Genomic DNA, 25589 nt, shown 5'->3' with positions numbered 1-25589 from the left:
AATTACAGCACAACAGTCTTGGAAATTTGGTACAGATATTGTTTTGATAAATATCTAATTGTACTGAGAAGCATTTGGCAGTGTCAAGTTAACAAATAGGTCATTTGCATATTTTATGAAGTTTTGTAATTAGTGATATTACTCCAAAATAACTGCACCAAATGTGATGAAATCTGCTGCAGATACTGATCCGACAGATATCTAATTGTGGTGTAGAGCATTTACTTGTGTGAAGTTAATTAAGGGTTTATTTGCATATTTAATGAACTTTGTAATTAGTGATATAACTCCAAAGTTACAGCGTTAAATTTGATGAAACTTGCTACAGATGTTGATCTGATAAATATCCAATTGTACTGACAAGCATTGAACTGTGTCAAGTTAATAATTAGCTCATTTGCATATTTCGTGAAGTTTTATAATTAGTCATATAACTCCGAAATAACAGCATCAAATGTGATGAAAACTGCAGCATATACTGATCTGACAGATATCTAACTGTGTTGTAAAGCATTAAGTAGAGTAAAGTTAATTAAGGGTTCATTTGCATATTTAATAACCTTGTAATTAGGTATATAACTCTGAAATTACGGCACCAAATTTTGTGAAACGTGCTACAGATATTGATTTGATAAATATTTAATGGTGCTATGAACCTTTGTCAAACAGTGTCAAGTTAATATAGGATTATTTGCATATTTAATGAACTTTGTAATTAGTGACATTACTCTAAAATTACTGCATTAAATTAAATAAAACGTGCTACAAATGTTGATCTGATGGATATCTAATTGTCCAATGAAGCATTAAGCAGTGTCAAGTTAATTAACAGCTCATTTGCATATTAAATAAAGTTTTGTAATTAGTGATTAAAATCTGAGAGTACTGTGCGATGTTGAAAAAAACCTGCTTCATTTAGTGATAACATATATCTTATTGTTCTGTGAAGCGTACTACTATTAATGAACCTGTTGTAAAACACGTGAGCATATTCAGTTCATATCTGGTTTTATGTTCTGTTTCTCCGACAGTGCGCTCTATTTCATTTTTTGTATTGTCGGTCTTGCAGCTTTTTCACTAAATTGCGTGACTTTCTGTGCGAAATCGACTTCGTTGTTGCATGTTCTAATGGCGATCTTTCACTAAACGAACGTGAAAAACGAACGAATACGAACGGGCTCGTCGTGTTTCCAAGCATGCTATTAGTCAGCTTTCGTCACATTTGCATGTCTCGTCGGAAATTCTGCAACCCGGTTGAGGTCTTTCGTCTTAGTATAAAAATTAGGGCACTACTTTGTGTCACGGACAACACAGAAATAGTTGCAACTGGGGACCGTTCATTGCTGCGGTCGACGGGGGTTGTCAAATTATCATGTAGGGGTCATATATCTGGGTTATATATCTGAGATTTTCAGATGATAGGATTCACATCGTCAGTAGCACGACTTCTATAGGTCAGGAGGTAAACCACTCATTTTTGCTGAAATAAAAACACTTATTATACGCACAATTTATGGTGATAGTATAGATGGTTTTAATTCACTTATATAAGTAACCAGGCAAACAAAAAAGAACCAAAAAGACAAAATGTTGCGGGATTTTCCCTAGCGGAGTCTTCTCACTAAGTTGATGTGGCGTTGAGCTAGAAAGGCACACACATTGGCACTGCAGGCATGAACCAACGGGGTTGGCGTTACAGTTCTTTTGTGGATTTATAGGTCTTGAAATATGATATTACGTGCTCCACGCTAAAGCGACAGCGCACGATTCTCGCCAAGTAGTTGACTGGCTAGAAACTTTGTCATAAGTGTATACTTGTTAATGTATCCACGATTAGCTGATAAAATGTATCATTCAAAATGTCCAATTTAATTCCAAAGCCGATGCCCGGCAGCAACTGAAATTGTCCGTTGTCATTGAAATGACCAAAAAACCCAAACTGCAGATATATAATATCCCCCTGGTGTCATAGATTAGATGGGTGCTCATCGCATGATATCGAGAATGTCGTACGAAGTTTTTTTAAATGACAATAAAACTAGCAGAGAGATTTGAAACAGTACGGAGCATAGTCGTTTTCGTCTACTGTATCGGAGGGGGTCGGCCGCTACACGAGGAGTCACTCGTCTGCAACGTAGACACACTTATTCGGAATACGAGGGGATTATATAAATGTGGAATTATTTTTCTTTTTGAGACTAGAGAGACAGTGTTTTATTTGAAATTGGCAACTTGAGGTAACTCACTTCAGCTAGCTCTTCTGGAAACAGCTGTGTGTTCTGGATTTTGTTATAATTCATAATTGTGTCCATAATCAAAGCTCCCTGAAATCCACTTCTGTCGTTTTGGTTAACTTGCAAAAATGGTTCAAGCCAATCAGTCACGAAATGGTAACTTCCAATACAGATATCTCTGTTACCACTACCTATGTGGGCAAAATATATGAATTATTATATGAAATATATGGATCATTAAATGCCAATGTTACAAGGTGGTCGACCTCGTGTCATGATCGCAATTATCACCTCTTTAATTGCTTTAATAATATTGACAAGCACAATCCACTACCATCACTTTCTAATTTCGAGTAGAATATTCTAGCTTCGACCCTATTTCAAATGGAACTTCCTGCTGACATTCGCTGTGTCTTTCATAGATAAACACACACACACACACACACACACACACAAATATATATATATATATATATATATATATATATATATATATATATATAAATATTCCAATTTATTGATTGATATAGACAGTAGTAATTAGGGTAATGATCAATCTTTTACGGAGCCTAGCGTCGATGACGTGTTTCTATTTTGATCCTTTTCGAAACAAAATTGGTAAAAACCGTTGAGGAGATGGTACTTAGAGGCAATTCAATATTTCATTTGATAATTTATTGTAAATGAATATTATTTTAGAAACTTACCCATTTCATTTATTTCAGATTAAGTTGCAGTGTGGTAAATGGGAATTGGCGACTACAACCAAATACGGAATTTGCTTTTTTTCCGATTCCGTGTTTGAGTGTGGGCATGGTCCATCTATGTGGAAGCGGAGCACGAGATAAGTGATCGTGACATCTAGATGGATACATGTGTCAGCATTATCCTGAGAATGTTATGATTATAGTCTAAACACATATCAGCATGATCTCTCTACTTGAATAAATTGGATTAACACTCACTCTCTCTCTCTCTCTCTCTCTCTCTCTCTCTCTCTCTCTCTCTCTCTCTCTCTCTCTCTGTACGCATTATACGAGTTGCTGGAGAAATGATTTTACAATTTCATCTCTACAACGTTGTTTCGCGAGTCACTCGTCAGGAGACTTTACTAGTGTGAATATACATCTACAATGGGTACACTTAGCTATTTACGCAGGAGGCCGAATGTTTGTTGGGATTGACAATTGTCGCATAAATATGTTTTGCTACATTTACGAATATTCATCTAGAAGGAGAGCAATGATTGATGCATAACAGTGCCTTCCTTTTATGCCGGCATGAGGACACAAGTTCGTTTCAGTTCGTTTCTGTTGTTGAGCGTAACTCTCATTATGGAGTGTGGATTTGTTTTTTGTTTTTTGTGTGCTTTTCGTTTTTTTTTTTTTATTTTTTTTTGAGCGTAGAAGATTCTGGATGGCGGATTCTAATAAATTTCTCCGTTTAAACACAGATTGCACCACTTGTCTTTGGCAAGAATGTCAGCCCAACATCGGACAAATATTCCCATCCCAAGTAAACAAATGTTTCCCAGCAGACAATCTCTGAAAAAATATTCAACAAAAACGCGATAAAGATTAGCTACAGCGGCACGAACAACACGAAATAAAAGCTGCAAGCAGCGTTTGCGGGGCCCAAGCGGTTGCCATGGTTGAAAGTACTTGCACTGATGATACAAAGTGCAAATTTTGAACTTCCATGTGTCTCATGTGTAGAGATTTTTTTGGACTAGTTATGAACAAATGTGAAAATAACCTGTAAAAGTTCCCGTATCTCAATTCTCATTTAAAATGGTTTTGAAAAGTATGCTTGATAGAGAGAGGCGAACTAGCATTTTAATTAAAATTGATGTATACCATCATAGCTCACTCTGGAAATTTACCATGTGTCCTATGTGTTGACAAATCCTTGGACTAGTTGTTAAAAGTGAAAATTACCTGTCAAAGATCATTTTTCTCATTTCCCATTTAAATGATTTGGAAAAGTATGTTTCATAGACAAACGGGAAATAGTATTGCAATAAATTTCCAACTGATTGTGTTGTTACTTGTCAGCCATACAGAATAATCTGATGAAAAGTAAATAATGTCATTGCATCATTATGAAACAACATGATATTGTTATGTCCACAGGTAAGTACACTACATGCACGATGTGACTCTGGTGGTCTTGTACCGGCTTCCTCGAATTATGCTACAATATTTCAACGTAGTGTTCATAATAATCGAATATCTTGAGACTTCACATTGATGCCTTTTATGCAGAACTTGGAAAGGCAGACGACAACTATCGTCCTTAACACAGCCCAACAGCGGGGAATCAATATATACGTGAACTCACGAAACGCAAAGTCATGCTACCACGCATGCTCCACCACGTCAACACAAGCTTTACCATTAGCATCCGGGCATGCTCACAGGGTGAAGGAATCAGTCCTCTGGGGTTGGAGGGTAAGGTTCTTTGTGCACGGGTTTATTTTATTTTTATTAATTTTGACTGTGATGTTTCAAGTAAAGATTTTGACTCCAAAACCGTCTGAATGCTTTCTTTATACCTACAAGACCTTGTCTCCTCTCCAACCCGTGTACATACCACTTTAATTGTTCCGCAAACTTTGCCAACTTGCTAATCGGCTGTCCGTATCAGCGGATTAATTGATTGAGTCAACACCACTGCCGCAATACACGTGTGGGACGACTGTACACAGGTTGGAGAGGAGGTTGGAGGTCGTATGTACACAGGTTGGAGAGGAGATAAGGACTTGTAGGTAATAAGAAAGCATGAGACGGTTTGGAGTCAAAATCTTTATTTTAAATATTACAGTCAAAGTTAATAAATACTTGTAGTAGTAATAAGTACCTCCTACTCTATCGGCTAAAATCATTCTCTTAGGAGATAATCTTTTACCTCACTTTTGAATCACCTATCTTGTCACTAAGAAGACTTTTTATGACTGCAAATTTAAAAATAGGCCCCCATCCTTGAATATTCTGAAAACAATGTGCGAATCATGAAGAGAGTTGAAATGTATATTTCCAAAAGAAATAACTGTATTGAGAAAGCTTTATTGAAGTGGGAAAATTTTAAAGCATAATGTTTGATATCTGTAACTTGGAGAAGTCTCTTCTCAAACTGTAATGCCATGATTTAGTATTTATTTTTACTGAACCTGTATAAATTTTTCTGTAAATGTATCAGCGTCCTTTTTTTTGATCGCTGCTTAAATTCATTTCCCACGAAATAAAAATTATAAAATATAAAACAAAATATGGCGGCCAAGGTCACGTGACCTCGCGCGATTTTCTTAATATAAATTTCAAAGACCTAAGGCCATGCTACTTATACACCAAATTTCAAATCGACCAGCCCCTAGGTCATCAGGAGAAGCCATTTTAAGGTATTGGGAAAATCCTATATGGCCGCCAGGTCACGTGACCAATCGAAAGGTTAGCTGCAAGAGTACTACTATATACCTATTAACCCTGCAAGTTTGAGAAGTTTACTTCAAACGGTTTTTGAGTTCTAGGGGAGCAAACAATCTTGGGAGAACATGAAGAGGAAGAAAAAGAATATTGATCGCCTACCAAAACAATAGGGGCCCAGCCCATAGGTTTGGACCCCTAATAGATCATCGACAACCACAACAAACGCACGGGGCCGGGACAAACAACAACACATGCCACAGTCACACGCACAGACATCAAAACCTCTGAAACAAACGTTGGGCTGACCGAGAACGAAAACGCCACATTACATCATTCCTGCACGTACGCTCCAGAACCTCAACCGAAGTCAGTAAACATATTTGGACCTGAAGGGCAAAAACATCATAGACACTATTTCATGGAAAGTCTTAGCTGAAGCCAAGCCGTGTGACAGCGCTAACAAGCAGTGCAACCTTTGTATAACCAATCCATCATCCATAATGAAAGTTACGCTCAACAAAAGAAACGAACTGAAACAAACTTGAGTCCTCATGCCTGTCTTCTGCCGGGGAGGTTGCCTGCCGATAAAGGTGACACAATAGCTACTTTGCCATTTGTGCGTATGCGTTTCTATGACGTAATTTATATTCAATCTACGTTGCCGAACACCTGAATGATCGATCAGGTGACATTTGTTTCCATCGTTTTCCAGTAGTATAGTGCCACGTATAATGTTACAGTTTTTAATAGTTTGCTCCATAACACAGGCGCTCCTTAGCTGGGTAGTCTGCTGAGATGATTGTGTTGCACACCTTGTGAGTATTTAGGTTGCAGTGACGGGCATATCGACTACGGGATCGATAGATCGATCCGAAAATCGATCTCCTTAGCAGACTACCCAGCTAAGGAGCGCCTGTGCTCCATAACTAGCTGTAGGTCCATAGCTGTGGTGTTTTCAGACGGGATCCTGCCTTTTACGGACTGTTTTTGACTTTTACGATTTTAACCCCGCCACCACAGCTATGGAATATTGCATAGACTAGCGTCCAAATCCGCCGCAAGCACCCTTTGCGCAAGTTTGTTCGACGATATTTCGAAAAATTTTCCATCCAAATTACAAATTGCCAACACTCATCGACAGCTTGGTTATTAGGGACTCACCACGACCAGAAATCCGCTCAAAATTCACTGAAATATCACCTTTTTTCTAGGTTTGCCCGACATGACTACACGGAGACCGCCATTTTGCTAGCGTAAAACTGTTGGTCGCACGTCACTACAGTGACGTAGGCGGTGACCTCTCAACTTCTAAACACAAACTAAGAGATTATGGCCAGCACCCGGGGTACTCTCAATATTTTCATACGGGGGTGTGCAGCCCAAGTTTTAAACATCTACCCATGTGTATTGTCAAAACAGACCCATTGTTAGGGACTTTTTGTCAAAATCAGACCCATAGTTAGGAAATAATGCAGTGAGCAAGAACACAAATAAGCCGACCAGTTGTCAAGTAGAATACTAGCAAACAAAAGTATTAAAGGCCTGTGAGCTGCAAAGTCATTGAATTTGTTCAAGTTCGAATATTTCCAATAATTTCGGATACTATTTGATTTCTACCAATAAAGTGATATTACCTTGCTGTGTCATGAAAACAATAATTTCCTACAGCCAGGAATTTTTACATAGTTTAAGGTAATCTTAAATTTCCTGCAATTATCTAATACTTCACATATTACAATGAAAATAGAGAATACCTTGTGTCAGTGAAGTATACTCAGTCCAATGAGATCTATTGGATGGAATCATGTTGGTCTGTAAAAATGTTTATAGGTTTATGCACTTGTTTCACTACCTGTTTGAGAATTCACATGGGGTGTCCAAATTTGGATGTGGCACCACTTTATCATTATCTGGTTAAAACTTACATATGTGCTCACATTCAGAGGTTCATGTAACTTATACTCAGACAGTGCAGTCCTTATATTTAAAAGTAGCCAGGTAATTAAGGAAAGTATACAGGTGGACTGCTAGGGAGCGAAGCGACCGAGGGGGGGAAGCGCGAGAGGGGGTCCCCCCTCTCGCAAGGCGAAAAACGAAATTTTGGAGTGGAAATGGTGTTCTCTGGTGGCATATCTGAGGTGACATTTGACTAATTCATTGAACATTCAGCTGAGACTGAAACAGTACTTTTGTTGTGTGTCTTAGACGTGGCTCACATACAACAAAACAAACAAACATGATTTTGTTTTTTTGTTTGTATTATTTATGACATACCGGTACTTATGGTTTTATTTGCAGTAAAGTCACCTGCAGTCTGCTCATTTCATTGCTCATTATATATATTATATTTTAAACAGTCATTCTGTGTTTTAATGAAATTGTTGACATGTCAGTTGTAAGATAGGAATTTCAAAGTGTCAATTATAAAGTTTGAATACAGTTTTTTTAAATGAAATGAGCTGTAAATGTATTTCACACATACTTAATCAGATGTCCTGAACTGTTGTACAGAAATGGATGTCAATCATTAATATCAAAGAGGAAAAGGAAGTAAATTAAAAAACGTTCATGGTGTTAAGACTTGCCAGCCATCCAATTAAATCTCCTGAGAAGCCTTAGAGAGCTATTATAGCCAAATCAGATGTGTGCAGTGTCCGAGAGGACCTTTTCTTTTGACATTGAAACTACAAAACCACAGCTAATTATGACAAAAACAGCCCTTTGTGAACTGTTATTGTGTCATAAAAAGCATCTATTTACAGAAAACCTATGACACAAAGGAAAATAGTTGCATCAATGAAAACAAAAAAAATCTTGTCATTTTTCTATATCTAAAATATGTCACTGTATCAAATATATATTGTAATATATTTATGCATTTTACTTTCTCATACTGAATTCTCATAGAGAAAACAGAAAAGTATCAGGAATTTGTCATGCTTTTCATATGAACTGCAGATTTCATGATGGTACACTTTCACTTAGCAAACATCAAGATATCTCTGACATATATCTCTGATTTATTAAAGTACATCGCCTGAAGGGCGCACCAAAATATATGAAACATCCTGATATCTCTGACATATATGTCTTATATACTTAAGTCATGAGCTGGAAGGGCGTGCTGAAAAATGTCTGATAGATTAATTAAGTAATGCGCTCGAAGAGCCCACTGAAAAATATTGAACCCGGGTATTGAACATACAGATATGATATATCTCTGATATATGTATGTCTGATATATTTAAGTTGGGTGTGCTGAAAATTATGTCTGATTATTAAAGTTACGCGCACGAAGGGCATGCCAAAAAGTGCAACTGAATGATGAAATTTGTGGCTGACATGATGCATTTTACACAATTATGAGGCCGTGTCAAAATCCAAAAACACACTGACCCCGATTTGGCATTTCAAAAGCATGGTGGACCCCTATCACCAATCAAAAAAGGGTGACCCCCATGATCCACCGTCCCCCGCCCCTAGGCCGAAGAAACTGACCAGTCCCTTAATTATCATGCATGCAATGTCTTTATTGCCACTGTGCTATATTATATAAGCCCACATTTCCACCAGTCATCAAAAAAACAGAAATAGATTTTCAATGTGTAGCCTGAATCATTTTGAGAATGGGTCACGTCACTGCAGAGAGAAGGTTCTCGATCGAGAGTCGCGTCACCACATCACCGCATACGCGCATCGCGTATCATGGTCGCGGCCGAGGGATGGGTCTAGAGGATTTTATACCGTTTTTCTAATCAATGTAAAATATTTAGGGACGTTCGCTGTGTTTCCGACCCATGTTTAGGGATTTTTCCAAAGAAAAGTCGACCCATATTTAGGGATTTTTCCGCGAAAAAGTGACCAATTCGGGCGGCACATACCCGTTCACCTTTCTATGGGAGTACCCCCCGGGGGGCAGCATCGTATCCGCGCCCAATGAATAATCACAGATCCTAGAACTGAACTCCCCCCCCCCCCCTCCTAGTAAAAGTTTGATTTCAGTTTTGTGAGACTGCCAATGTCCATAAGACGAACGATATGGCGATGGTCATCGATATCAAACGATGAATCTCTGAGTTTGTTGACCGCAATTGACTAAAACAGTGTATTTTTTGCGAATTCTCGTTTGCTAAAATAGCTTCTCTTCCCAATTCATTCCAATTCATCATTGAATAAGGCCATTGTTGACGAAAGGCAAGACTGATACATATCGTACAGATAAGTAGTCTGCTTCATTGCCTGCGTACAATGCTGTGTGCTCCCGGCATCATACGGCCTCGCACCACAGCCCTGCTTACTTTCATAGCAAACACGGCAACAGCGGTCCCGATTTGGACCGCGTGAAAAAACTAATTTCGGCCGAAATCAACTCGATTCTGCTCTATGCCTACCCGAATAACTCAATCGCTCAAAGACTAAGACTGTAAAAAGTTTCACTCGTGACGTCCCAAAACGTTAGTTTACCGGCGATTTCACGGTCAAGGGTCCAGTGGCCGGTCATTAGCAAAATGTGGCCGGCCGCTGGATTTATGTAATAATTCTACAATTTTAGACATGCCAAACACTTAAGTATCAACGCAGGAATCAAGGAGAAGCCACGGCGTGGCGATCAGCTCCGTTTACTATACAGGCTAAGGTAGCGTAACATCACGTCAATCGCGTCAACGTCGTCGGCAGGCGACATAGCAGGCAACCTCGTCTGCCGGTGACAGTGATATGCAAATTGTTTATGTAAATATGACGCATGAGCACCAAAATTTGTCACCTTTACCGGCAGTGGAACACGAGTGGAACTAATAATACAGGTCTTCTGCCGGGGAGGTTGCCTGCCGATAAAGGTGACACAATGGCGACTTTGCCATTTGTGCGCACGCGTTTATATTCCAGTATCTAAACCATTTCTCTCCTTGTAGTTGAATATTAATGACAGTAGCAAAACATTGTTATGCAACATCTGCCAATCCCAATAAACATTCCACCATCTGCGTAAACAGCGATGAGTACCCATTGTAAATGTATATTCACGCCAGTTTAGTCCCCTGATGAGTGGGTCACGCGGCTCACGAAACAACGTTGTAAAGATGAAATTGCAGACTCATTTCTCTAGCAACCCATGTATATTCCGCTCTAATTTTTGTATTGAGCACTTTGTATTGGACCAGTCGAACCGCATACTTCGCGCGTGCGTGCGTGTGTGTGTTGTGTGTGTGTGTGTGTGTGTTTGTATGTGTATAAATAAATATAACAATATATATAATGTATAATATATATATATATATATATATATATGTATATATATATATATAAATATATATATATATATATTACCGAATTTGAAGTTGCCTTTCAGGCACACAAGTACAGACTTTCAACTATTTGTGACTCCATTTCCAAAATTTATATATGTTACTTTTTCTGTAAATTGATACATGATATGCTTACTATCCAAAGTGTGGCTTTCCTCCAAGTCAAAGGCAACAAACAAAATTGTGTTCTTTGGTTTGCAGGTTCCACCAGCAACCATAGCAACTACTTCCAAGAGAAGTGCTAATCCTGATCCATCGTCATCAACACCTGGAGTCCTTGACGTTGTGTCGTAGTGTGCCCCCAGGAGTGTTACATTGTCATCTTTAGTTCCAATTCGTTGTCCCGCAAAGATACCAATTATGTTGACTCCTCGGTACTGGGCAAATAATGGTAGTAATAGTTAATTGAGTATTGGTAACATGTGCTACTCCTGACGTGTACAGTAAAATTTTCACACAATGACGACAACCTCCCTTTTTTTTCGTTCTATTTAATATGAATAAATTATTAGCATGGTTGCAATATTATAGTCAAGCATTTTTTTAGAAGTCAGTTCTTGTTACAGAAAGTATAATCATAAGTAAATTTTGAGATTGATAATTTCAGAATCCAATTTATAATGACCTATTCGTAAAATAGGAAAATCACACTCATAACCAACATCATACGTATCCCGGAGATGTTACCACTGAAGCTGTAACCTTTGATTTGATAATGAAAATGATATAACTGTCCCATAAAATATACCATCAATGCTATAAAACGTTAATTATCAATATTGTACAAGTGGACCCCGCAGTGTGTGATTGTATAGATGACAAGAAAATAATTGAATACCTTTACATGCTCTATACTCACTGTTTCATATATATCGGAGAAATGATTAAGCCTGACTTCTAAGTTGTAATTGTTCAGTGTATCAACAATATAGTTCCTTGCATTGCCCTTGCTTATGTCGTCTACTTCATGATGTCTATTTCTACTGAAATAACCTTCGAGATGGTAACGTAATCGACTGCTTATTTCCTCTAGGTTTTCGTCCTTGGTGTCAACAGACCAGATTTGTGTCAAAACAAAAACTGCATAAAAAGAGAGCACTCGGTTTAGTGACTTTACAAAGCGATCACCTTCAAGGGTTTCCTTTCAAGAGATCGGCCCTTGATGAAGCAAATTGTATCGTAACTGCAGCTGCCTTAAATCATTCTGTCGATTAAGTTGAAGACGCATGATTAATTAGAGAGATTTTGTTTAGATCTTGGATGCATTTCGTATATATATATAAGTAAACTTGCGATGTACAGATAGCTCCCAGTGTTGTTCGTAGCGTGGTTTGGTAATAGCGGATGAATAAATTTGCACACGTCTACTGATCTGGTTGTATATTTTTTGTTTATTCTGTTGGTAATTTGACACAACGTTTCGTCCTAAAAGTAGGACATCATCAGGTTGAAGAAAGTATTTTATAGGCTGGGTAAATTAGAAAGTTACAAAAGATATAGAGTGTATATATATATATATATATATATATATATATATATATATATATATATATAACGTTTCGTCCTAAAAGTAGGACATCATCAGTTTGAAGAACGTATTTTATTGGCTGAGTAAATTAGAAAATTATGCATGGCTGTCAAAAATATCTGCAGAAAAGTTTACAAATTTGCTAGCTGCTATGTGGAAAAAGGGTTGATTTCCAATAATTCTGTATGTGCATCCAGAAGATCATGTGCATCATTACTATGGTGCCAAATTGTTGAAATATTGACCATATCATCCTGTGTACGCAAGAAATTTGCTGTAGTTCTAGAAGTGATCTCAGTGTGTATGAATAAAAGAGAATTGTGGGTAGGCTCAGACATTGTTTAATGATACTAATCCTTTAGAATCCCATTTGTTCTGATTCGATCATCAAGGATTCCTCAGTGACAGCTGGCAGACAAGGCCAAAAAACAAATTAATATGTTTTGTTGCCTGTCATCTGAAAACATGTACATCATGACTATTTTAAAGTTTGTAAAAAAAGTAAAATATGCATGTTCTGTCAACTTTAAAAAAATGTACTGCTCAAAACTGTGAACTTTGACGTATCCAGGGTTATCTGCATTTATGAACATTGAATTGTGAATGGAACTAGCAGAATATAACATATGCATTTTGTGAATTCATGTTATGGATAAGGTGTTCTGTTCAACAAAGTTTCTAAAATATTCTTCAGGATTGTTGCTTTCAGTGGCAGCCACTTTGTTTTATGGCAACCAAGTTTGAAAAATAGAGAAAAGAAAGTAAATTTTCCACCTTTATCCAAGTCCAGGCTCTATGTATGTATGTATGTATGTATGTATGTATGTATGTATGTATGTATGTATGTATGGATGGATGGATGGATGATGGATGGATGGATGGATGGATGTATGGATGCATGTATGAGTGTATGATTGTATGTATGTATGTATGTATGTATGTATGTATGTATGTATGCATGTATGCATGTATGTATGTATGTATGTATGTATGTATGTATGTATGTATGTATGTATGTATGTATGGATGGATGGATGGATGGATGGATGGATGGATGGATGTATGTATGGATGGATGGATGGATGTATGGATGTATGGATGTATGTATGTATGTATGTATGTATGTATGTATGTATGTATGTATGTATGTATGTATGTATGTATGTATGTATGGATGGATGGATGGATGGATGGATGGATGGATGGATGGATGGATGGATGGATGGATGGATGCGTGTATGAGTGTATGACTATGTATGTATGTATGTATGTATGTATGTATGTATTCTACATGTATAAATGAATACACGTGCGAGTATGATTATGTGTATGTATATGTATGCATACATATGTATGGTCAATGTATATATATATATATATATATATATATATATATATATATATATATATATATATATATATATATATATATATATATATATATTAAAAATTCCTCTCTATATACATTTCCTAGCTGTTCTATCTCTGAAATAAGGGTGATTGTGTAAATATATTTTTTTTATATTTGGCGCCTCGTATAATTCTCATAACGAACTTTGACGTGACCTTAAACTTCAGTAAATAAACTCAGGAAGCTCCTGTTTGATGAAGTTGATATCTTTTATTTCTTATTTTCTTTTGAGTATTGCCATGGCATAACTTTAACGAACCGGGAAATGAGGCTGTACGGCTAGTCGAGGGTAAGCAGAGCCCCTTGCCCAAAAACGCCATCCCAAACTTGGCATCTATCCTGATCCCGGCCCATTTCAATCCATTTCGAAGTTTTATAAAGCTGCATTTACAAACACCTCTGGAGGGGGCGGGGGTTTCAGGAGGGGTTTGAAAAATTTTAAAACACGCCAGAGGGGATGTCAAAAACATGGGGCCCAGAGGGCACCGACATTTTTGTACCTCCTTACTGTTTATTATTTGCCGTAAATGTGAAATTTGGCAAAAAGTCAAATTGTTTGGACATAATGAAAGTTATTTGAACTGGTTGGTTACTGCTCCAGCATAAGTTCAAGTGTGGATTCTAAGTATCAACAACCCTGATATGAAAGTGAATTAAGAATTAGAGATGGGACTCAATAGGATCAACAATATCTAAAACAGGAAACGGTGAACTTATATAATACAGAAGGGGAGAAAATTTAGCCAATGGCTAAACTAAACCAAATTACTTAAACTGGACTGTTGGCATTGATTACACATGTATTTATTGTCCATCATATAGAAAATAAATTTGGGCCATTGACTAAAAAACATTTGCTTGTTACACTCACCACACTTGTACTTAGTATTTGGAGTGTACACCTATCTACAATACAATGATAAAAGTTTGGACTCTGTAGGTCAACAGTGCATCTTTAATGTGTGAGACTAAATAAGTTTACCCCTCAAGTATGTATAGGCCAAAGACAATATTTAATTTTGAATTATGTAGTGCAGGGAAGGACATACAATATGGTGAAAAGCAAATAAATATAAAAACTGAATATACAATTATATGGAAATGTTGTTTTACAGTCATGAGTATCTGGTGTGTGCCGAGAGACAAATATTAAAATTGGACAGTATCATCCTGACCACAGTTTGTCTGACTGGTTGTTTCCTTCTGATTTTCTGACACGGTGATAGGTACAAAATATTATGCTATTCACGATAGTTATACAACATAGCTTGCATTTTGTTCACAGTAGAACTGAGTTTTACATGTAAGATAACTTTCTCGTAAACTGTAAATTCTGGCTTCTGGCAGCTCAAACGTCGCAATACTACATTTTTTGATATGATATGGAGTGACTTCCACACATATGCAATATGCAGTGACAGTCGATATGTTCATAGTAAGAGTCTACTACATTCAAGCATAGTGATGTTGACAACTACATGCATGCCAGTGCACGATTTCAAAGTAGCAAGGATGAAATTCTAATGGTCTTTTAGTGGAAATATAGGTATAAACGACAGTGAAACAAACAACATTAGTTATCGTGACCTTGCTGAAGTGCAATTCGGATCATGTATGATCTGATGATCATGCCAAATTTATACCATGTCGGATTATGCCGTGATTCTGAAGTGCGCGTACTTCCTTAGTAAATCGGTCAACATCCCTGCGTACGATACTGTGTGTTCCGCTACAGCTAATCGCCCCGCTCACCCTGCGTACGGGTCTTTGCAGGGCTGTGGTGAGGGGGTCCAGACACTTCACACCAAAACCAGTTCGCCCCACACAACTTCGTCCCAAAACATTTCGTACCAAAATCACCTCGTCCAAGTACTACTTCGCCCAACCCCACTTCGCCCCAAATACCACATCTTACTAAAGTCTAAAACCACTTCGACAAAGTATAGCACCGTCAACTCGTCCTGAAACAACGATCAAGACGTATCAAGGTTGTTTTTACCTACAACTTGGAAGCATTAATGTATTAGGACATTTGGCTACCACGAACCATTTATTGTTGCATGAAACCATGAACGATAGAATAAGAAAATAGAAACACGCAAATACTACAACTCAGGGGCCTTGCGCGGAATTGCACGATGTCGCGAAATGCGTACACTTTCAAGATTTTATTTAGTCCCAGGATGACAGAAAGGTGGTTATTTTCAGCTTTACCAGTTAGCGATAAGTTTCGGGCAAAGTGGTTTGGGGGACATGACTTTTGGGCGAAGTGGTTTTGGTACGCGGTTGTTTTGGTGCGAAGTGGTTTTCGTGCGAAACGGTATGGGACGAGATGGTATGGTGCGAAGTGGTTTGGTGCGAAGTGTCTGGGAACCGTGGTGAGCGGGGCGATTAGCTGTAGCGGAACACACAGCATCGTACGCAGGGCTAGGTCAAAGCATGCACACACTGTAATAGCGATCGGAGTCAACAATGATGTCAAAATCAATGCACAACTGTCGAAATTACCCAAAATAAGCAACAGAAAACTAAAAGTTATCGCTATGTCGAAAGGACAGTACATCAACATAAAACGACGCTAGTTTGTTATGACATGGAGGTAGAAGGACAGAGCGTTCCCTCGCTCTCACCCAGCTATTAGTACGGGCCGCCGGTGGGATTGCCTCGCTGAAGCAATGGTACTGGGGAGTACCGAGTACGGAGGCCATCATTCTTCAGTCTATCGAAGGAGCGTTTCGTGCCAAAAAATACATGACAGCAACAAAAGTACCATCACTGTGAACTCCATATTTACAAAACATCATCAAATACACGCTAAAACCCCAAAAAACGTCAAGATTCGCACCAGACGCGAGAAACATGATGGCGTAAGTCCTTGCAAAACAAGGCTAACTTGTTCTATGCGCATGCGCTTATTAAGGGGAGACCCATTTGATTTCGGGGGGGGTATGCAGGAAGTGGGTATGGGAACTTTTTTTGGTCAGAGAGACAGCATTTTTTTTATTTCTACTGTCAGACCTGCATCAATTTTTTTTTCAAATGGAGTAGCAGTGAATTTTCAAATTTAAGCCACTGTTTCACATATCACAGGATGGTTTTATGTATTCATTTTACATTCCAACAAATGAAAACAAAATGGAAAGTCTAGTATATATACAACTTTCAATTGTAGAACACTTTTTTGGCAAATCAACTGTGATCATTAATATACCTGCTTTTCTTTTAAATAGTCATTCCTTTTAAGTTCTCAGGGGGGGATGTTATCTTTGTGGTCAGAGAAACAAGGCTCACACATTTGTATTTCTTTATATTTGTTGTTCCTCAATTTTTCATTGTCAACTTGTAATCTTTCTAACATATTTATATTGAGAGAATAATGTATTGGTTTTAACACTAGTTTATTGACTCCTGTCGTGTGTTTTAAATTTTCACAATTTACAGAAGTCAAATAGTCCCATCTAGATATTGCCTATACCATTGAGATATTGCAACAGAAATCCTGAAATATGATTTCTTGGGTCACAAAAGGGAAGGGAAACATTGAGTGCACTGAGGTGTAAAGTAGTGAATGCTTATATCGTAAGCGCTGGGGAAAAAAAACATAAGAATTGCTTGTGGTAAAAACATTTGCGCTGCCTATGGCAGCATGCCAGCAAAGAATACATGAGGATGAAGTTTCCAAAATTTTGCTCATTTCAACTGCATTGTGACAATTCCTTTTCATTTCTGTCTGTTATGAGAATTTTTTTTTCTCAAGCCATTACGGCTTAATTTTTTTCTTTTATTTCACCTAAGGACATTTTTTTTTTCTCAAAATCCTCCATACCCCCCCCCCCGGAAATCATGTGGTTCTCCCCTAAGTGAGCCCCTGACCTATACGGGCCAGTGGATTGCTTCCTCAGTAGAACTGATATGCCTGCCGGTACCGGTGTTTATCACCTACGGAGGCCATCATTCTTCAGTCGATCAAAAGCGCCTTTCGTACCAAAAAATACACGACAGCCGCAAAAGTGCATCACTGTCAACTTCATAACTATAGAATATGTTGAAATACACAGTGAAACGATCACGACGTAAAAAATGTACCCAGAACGAGAAACAAGATGGCGTCCGATTCGATTCTTCAACTCAGAATTGTCCTAGAGTTGTGCGCATGCGCAGACGGTAGCTTTAGCGAAAGTGAGGCAAAATCAAGTAAATATAAAATACCAGATATGAACTGAATTGCCTCGCGTGCACATTTTGTAAAGTACTTCTTGGGGTATTGGCTTTTATGACATTACATTGTTTTTATTCCCGAAATTAATCAATCTATCTAAATTTGACATTATCCCCACTGTATTACGCAATGAAAAAAAAGAAAAGAAACCATTTGAAAAATTATGATCCAACAATATCTGTCGATGCAAGTGCAAATGGCTGAGCAGGCTCTTAACTGGCAGAGGTCGCGTTTGCGTATAAATTCTGCATATTTCACATATAATTGCCATGTAGAACGAGTTGACCTACTTCACAGTATCTCAATGCGCCCAAAAACGATACAATCATCTGTGCCGCGCCGTGTAGCAGCAAATGAGTTCGTGACCTTTGAAGTACGCGTTTCAAAAAATAAATACCCATGGGAACCTGCTCACCACGCCACGCAACTCATGTACAGCTGACTATGGTGCACTTGTCAGGCGATGGTCGATGATTCTGGTTATTGCCTATATTGTCAAGTTCAATGCCTAATTTACGGAAACACGATCCGCTATCTGCGGACTACGTGCTGAAGTACATTGACTGTTCATGTCAACGATCGTTTCTCCCTCTGCAGAGTTTCTGTATCCCGTTCAACAACGCTGTACCTCGATCACACGATAGTGACGCTATGTAGCTGTGCAGTATTGAAACTTATCATAAAATGGCCACCTCGTCTAACAGTAACACGTATTGTCAGGATTATCGTACGGAAAAAAGACTGCAAAACTAAGACTTATGAATCTTCATCAGAATTGAACACATCATGATTGTACACGAGTATCAACCGTGAATGCACGTTGAGCTCGGCAGTTACACAAGCATGGTACGCTACATGCATAGCCCTACGAGTATGGCGACAGTGTCCGGCTTTGGCTACGCCGGGGGCTACGCCGCCTACCGGAGGTGGGAGGCGGCGTAGCCAAAGCCGGACACTCTCGCCATACTCGTACGGCTAGCTACATGCACTGCCGCGATGCCGATCGTATGCATTCCAAGGCCTATCCCGGAATTTGTTTCACAAACAACCTCAAAGGAGAGCAAACATACTTCTATGGACAATGACGAATAAGCAAAATCAAACAGTGCAGCAGTACATGAAGTAGGTCATGGCCTTGGACTCTGTGCACGAACCTGATTGGACACTTCAATACCTTTGACCCAAAGTTATTATTCATCAGCACTTCCATGCCATGAGGCTAGGTAGAGAACGTATTACGTACGCAGTGTACGCTGTGTGTTAGGAACGCACACAGGGAATGCACAGCGTACACTGCGTACGTACGCAGGGCTAGCGAGAGAGTTGCCGACATCGACGGTTATTTACGAAAAAAGAATAAAAGACTGGCATTTTTGGAAGCGATCGAGTAGCTGCGGTAGGCAGGGATACGACTTGGGCCCAAGAACGCTGAATTTCGGCAGTAATTTGGCTTTTTACGTCAAGTCCAAAAATGGATTTGAAGTCACCAACTCTACGTACGGGTCTTTGCAGGGCTGTGGTGAGCGGGGCTATTAATAGCTGTAGCGGAACACACAGTATCGTACGCAGGGCTAAGAACGTATGTACTCATTTCTGGCGATCGAGCAGCGAGGGAAACAATCAATTACCAAGGATGAAGCTAATTTGCTAAACGATATTTTATCTTGAATAGTGAGTTGAATGAGTAATAAAATATCATATTTTTAATGTTCAATACGAGGTTGAAACACGGAGGGACCGTGGTTGAAACCAGAGCTATCCAGCTGTAGCCAACCTGGACAAGCACATTTCACAGCGCCCTCAAACAGTCGATTGTTTTCACTTGTCATACGCGGCGTAACAGAAAAATTAAAACTTTCATAACTTCATTAATATCCAAGCCACGCCCACCAAAACCTTTTCAGTTCTAGCCATTTGAATTCTGAAGATGTCTACCAAATTTGACTGAAATACGTTCAGCCGTTTTTGAGAAAATGGACCAACAGACAGACAGACAGACAGACAGACAGACATCGCTGCGACATAACCTCGCTGCGCGCATGCGCACGCGAGGTAAAAATGGATAAAAATATTGTTTAAAAATAATTTAAGGCATGTATCACCAAATTTTGAACATTTCTGACGGTATTTCAACTATACGAACACCCATGCCAAACATCACAATAATCAAATCAGTGGTTTTGAGGAAAAAGTGAAAATAGTGGTTTTCAGAAAAAAGCTAAAAAAGTGACTTTAAAATGATTCAATCAAAAAAGAAAAAAAACCGTTTGAGATACATGCCCAAGTGACCACCAGACCGAATTTCAGAAAAAGTTACTGAAGCGTTTCTGAGATACCTGCGTCCACAGCATACGGCCCACTGTATGCAACAACAGAGGCCGCGTCATCACATTAGTACTTTGTGACTAAAATTGACGTTGCAAGGGGGGGGGGAATAATTGAATATCAAATACCTTTTCAAATACCTTGTGGCACTTTATTTCCCGCATACACCATTTTCGGCACGCCATTCGGCGCAAGTTTTAGGGTATATTAAACAATGTATTGATGATCAAGGTAGCACATTGAGGCAAAAGGTTTAGGTTGTCATGATTTCTACTTATCCAACCCTCTGTTGTGCAAAGCTGTCCTCTATGATGACTAAAAAAAGCAACTTAACTTAACACGTATGCCTCCTCTGATCAAGTAAAATTATGTCATAATTCAGGGTCAATATTTGTGGATCAACATTTTCGGCCAAATTCCAAAATCAAATTTCTTATACACATGTGGAATTGTAAACACCCCATGCTAATCAAATACATTTATATAAAACGTCTATAGATTAACAGATATTAACAGTTTTATATTGGAAATACGCTTTCATTGTTTTCTCATAGACTACCATGTAGGCAACATTATCGCTGAAATCTAAAAATCAAATTTTTTTACAAACATGGACTTTTACCTGCAACTTCAAGAAAAGTACATTTACATGATTATCACACACGTATAAACGAAGACATATAGCTTTTATATGGGGCAAATGTTATTAGTTTGTCCAATAGACTCCTGTGTATTATGATTTGATATTTTTGGACGAAGCCCCATATTGGCCACATTTTTACCTTCGTTATGGGGGAGATTTCAAAAAATAGCGAGTCAGAAGGGGAACTTGAACACATTGTTTGTTAGGGAGGTATTAGAAAAAATCTGAGAACTTTTTTGGAATCTCCCCCTCCAGAGGTGTTTGTGAACGCAGCCCAATTGTATTGCGTCTATTATCTGATGCGTTTGATTGCCTTAGGGAGCGTTCAGTTATTATGGCCGGGATGGGCCGGCAAAATCCGGGGGTTACCTCAAATTTGAAAACTGCAAAGGGGGGGTCCATGTATTTTTCAAACAGCTCAAAGGGGGGGGGTCACTTAATTTTCATAAGTATCCGTCCCGTCAAAAAGCAGTTACAGTGTTCAGAATATTCTCGGAGATAAAAATGATTTGTTGCATGATTTCATTCTCTGAAGTTATTCACCTTTAAATCTGGACAAAAGTATAATTATCTGTCACATGAACATCTTGACTTAACAACCCTGAGGCTGGTCTTCTTGTAAATCAAGATCACTGCACTGAGGGCGATGAACAATTCCTATTACTTACATATTAGAGATATAGCAAGTTTTGTCAGGGAAATTATTTAACAGTTACCTGTACTGAGACTACTAGTACCATGAAAAGTTAAATAATACTTTTAGGTGAAATTCCAATATCATAATTGTTGTCCACATCTGAACTTTTAAATACCCTATTTGAATCAAGTACATTTGTATCAATTATAAAACACCTATAAAAGCACAAATTAATTTAGTTTAGCATTGTAAAAAATTATTCTTAGTTTTCTCATAGACTCCAATGTATAATGAATCAACATTTCGGTGAAATTTCAAAATCCAATTTCTTGCACACATATCAACCTTTAACCATCCTAGGCTAACTAAGTACTTTAAAATGAATTATCAAATGTCTATAAATACACAGATTTTGATAGTTTTTGTATTGGAAAAAAATTATTCATTTTCCTCATAGACTCCCATGTACAGTGAATCTACATTTTGGTATAATTCCAAAATCCAATTTCTTGCGAACACATCACTTTTTACCACCCTAATCTAATCAAGTACATTGATATCAATAATCAAGAGTACATAAATACATGGGTTTACCTATTTTTGTATTGGAAAAATATTATTCATATTTCCTCATACACCATTAGGGGAAGGCTCCATTAACTTTGATGGTACCTGAAACCCGAGTGCTGCCTGCCAACTCGGGTGACAAACAGAAGACTTTTAATCCCCAAGGTGTTAATTTTCCATTGTTGCGATTATCTTATCGAGCTGGTGCTATGATAGGAACGTCAGGGCTGTAACGACTCACTCAATACCACGGGCACACACATATGCTTGCACATGGAACTATGTTGACAGGAAAAAGTGAACTGCCCTTTTTTCAATGCAAGTAATCTAGTTTATTCTTTAATTTAGGTTCTAAACTAAGTTTTAGAAATATGGTGAAACAAAATATCGTTCTTCGTTCATTTTCATTAAAGTTTCCTATTTTCGGACGCTTCACTTCAGTAACGCGCATTGATCATATATGCAAATGTGATCAGAACAGCATGGAACGTTCTTTCCAAGTGGCGAGATTTTTCTTGCACTTGCAAACAACGTAACGAGTGAGTAAGGACTCCAAGAGCTGCGCGTATCCTGTGACATTACATCTCCTATAGAGCGAATTTAAGTCAATGAATTGCTAGCCGGATCCGTCTGTAAACAGTATGGCCACTCGTACATATTATAAGAAAGGAGAAATGGTAGAGGCAGTTAACGAGGCCGGTCGGCGGACGGCACAATTTTCAGTGATTTAATTCACGGTATTAATTTCACAATAAAACGAATTCGCGAGCTTACCATTGATTTTTGGTGATGTTGAATATAATTGGAAAAGAGAGCTAAATTCCAGTGTTCATGTTTGATAAAATTCCAAATTGACGACACCCAAAGTCAACCTGTACCACACCGTATGTGTACAACACACCTGCAGTCGACTAGTCGATTGTGACACAGTAAGCTTACACATAATGCAATATCGGTCGACCCACAGTCCCTCTATCCATGCGTTTCTGCAGTTGTCTTTCCCATTCTGCTCAGTTGACAGATATGATTTCACAGAATATTACACAGAAAACATAATTTGATCATATTTGGAGGCACTGAATATTAGCATTGCAAGAGAAAGCGACGACAAATTTTCCGGTTTGATTCCAGCCGTTGCTTGTGCTACGTAAACACACTCGCAGCGATCAACCCCAGAAATTATCGCACACTATCATCATTTACGATGGGAGAAGGATCACGAAAAACAAACACCGGTTTCAGGATATGATGATTTCTGTCTTCGTGTCGTAGATAGACGCAGAGAACACTTAATAGAGCCAAAAACAGCGAAAATTCGAGAAAAGCGTACACACAATCGGGGACTGTGGCATGCAGGACAAACCCAAGCTACGCATTATCACGTGACTGCCCCTCGTATCGCGGTTTGGCTGTGCGATCCAGGTGATTGACACATTTTACAATAGGCGTTTCAAGACCGGTGGATAGAGGGACTGTGTTCGACCTGAAATTTGACACTGTGATCGACGTAGCGTTTCAAAAGTACGAAAAATGAGACCAAGTAATTGTTTGTTTATTTAGATTTGATCTAAAACCTCCGGCAACCAACAGACAAAGTCCTACTCTTTCGCAGAAAATCAACGTTTTCAAGCGTAGACTCCCGCGTAGACTTTCCCTTCCGCTTAAACCACGGCCCCTCCACAAAACGCGATGTAGATCTATGATCGACAATGGATGGATTGACGTGGCGTTTCAAAAGTATGAAAATGAGACTCAGTAACTTTTGGTTGCTTTACATTTGATCAAAAACCTACCCATCAGACAAGGCCCAACTCTTACGCAGAAAACAAAAGCTCTGAAGCGTCGACTTTCTCTTCCGCGTTTGAGACTTTCTTCTCTTTCGCGTTTGAGAGAAACAAACGTCGGCTTTATTCGGAAATGGCCGGCTATTGGTGGGCGTAACGTCAGTCCAATGGTAAGCTGCACCCGATGTGAACGTCGGAATAATTCGGGCTGTAGTCGGGAAAGCAAGGATGACCTCGAGAGCGATTCCCAGTACAGTACACGTTCGCAGATCGCGGTACTACAGGCTGATACTAGATAGCAACAAGTTCACCGCGTAAATTACTAGATTACATATAGCCACATAGTCACTTCTGAAATGTTATCTCCGGCTTGCAAGACAACAAATATCAAAATATTATTATCAAAACCAGAATTTCGGGCTAGAGAGCGAAACATTGCTGGAAAGTAGCCGGCCAAAATACGGAAGTAGCCGGTCAATTTGGCCGGCATCCGGCTAAAAATGAACACGCGGATTTCAAACAGAGAGGCTTGTTGCGATGGACAAGTAGCCTTTGGCTTTTGACCAGAAAAATAAGTGAGTGTTCATTGATAATTCAAAGACTGGATCCGTTGACACCAAAGTTTGCTCGTGACTTTCATTGCATTGCATGCACCTTTCCGCAATGTGAGTCTGAACTGAAATTGAAAGAGTACGTTTTAGTAAAAGTCCTGTTTTGTTGTGCTGAAGTCATGTTTTGTTGTGCTGATTTTCGCTACCGTACTTTCTTTTATAGGGGTATAAACATTCATACAAAAATAGCTTTTCGTATGCAAAATCAGCGTACGTTAATTAACTGCTAGTATTGTTTAAACAGCATATTATTTGAAAGGGATTCTATAGTACCATCGTTTTTGTAAACTCTTCATGCAATTTTATGAACTAAATGATGACCTCAAAGTAACAGCAAGTGCTGGACGGCACTTTTAACGCTGGTTGGAAATCCTGAGTGCCGGACAGGGGGGCCATCATCAAGTCAGGCGCCGACTGGCATTGGCCATGCTAAAAGTAGTTCCGGCAGTGCTAATGTTTTGTTTACACTAAAAGATAATCTGTTCGCATATGTTGACATAGAGATTAATCCTCTGATAACCAACTCGGGTTACTAGGGTACGTCCAAGTTAATGGAGCGTTCCCCTCATGCTCCCATGTATAGTGGATGAACATTTTTGGTGAAATTCTGAGGTCAAACTTTTTGTCCACATGCCAGTTGTAACAACCCTATTTCATTTAAGTACATTTATGTAAATTATCAAATATCTATAAATGCATATATATAGTTTTGCATTGAAAAAGTATTACATAGATTTCTCATACATGTATGAGAAAATATATGTATACCATGTATGGTGAATCAACATTATCAACAGCTGATTTTTAATTAAATCCAAATATCAAAATTTTGTACACACACGCTTGCGCAAAAATATTGCGATCCACCAGTACTTTCTGTCCAACCCCTTTGAGGGGTA

The sequence above is a fragment of the Ptychodera flava genome, chromosome 8 (genome assembly GCF_041260155.1).
Source record: "Ptychodera flava strain L36383 chromosome 8, AS_Pfla_20210202, whole genome shotgun sequence".
Lineage (NCBI taxonomy): Eukaryota > Metazoa > Hemichordata > Enteropneusta > Ptychoderidae > Ptychodera > Ptychodera flava.
This window is presented reverse-complemented; position numbering follows the sequence as displayed.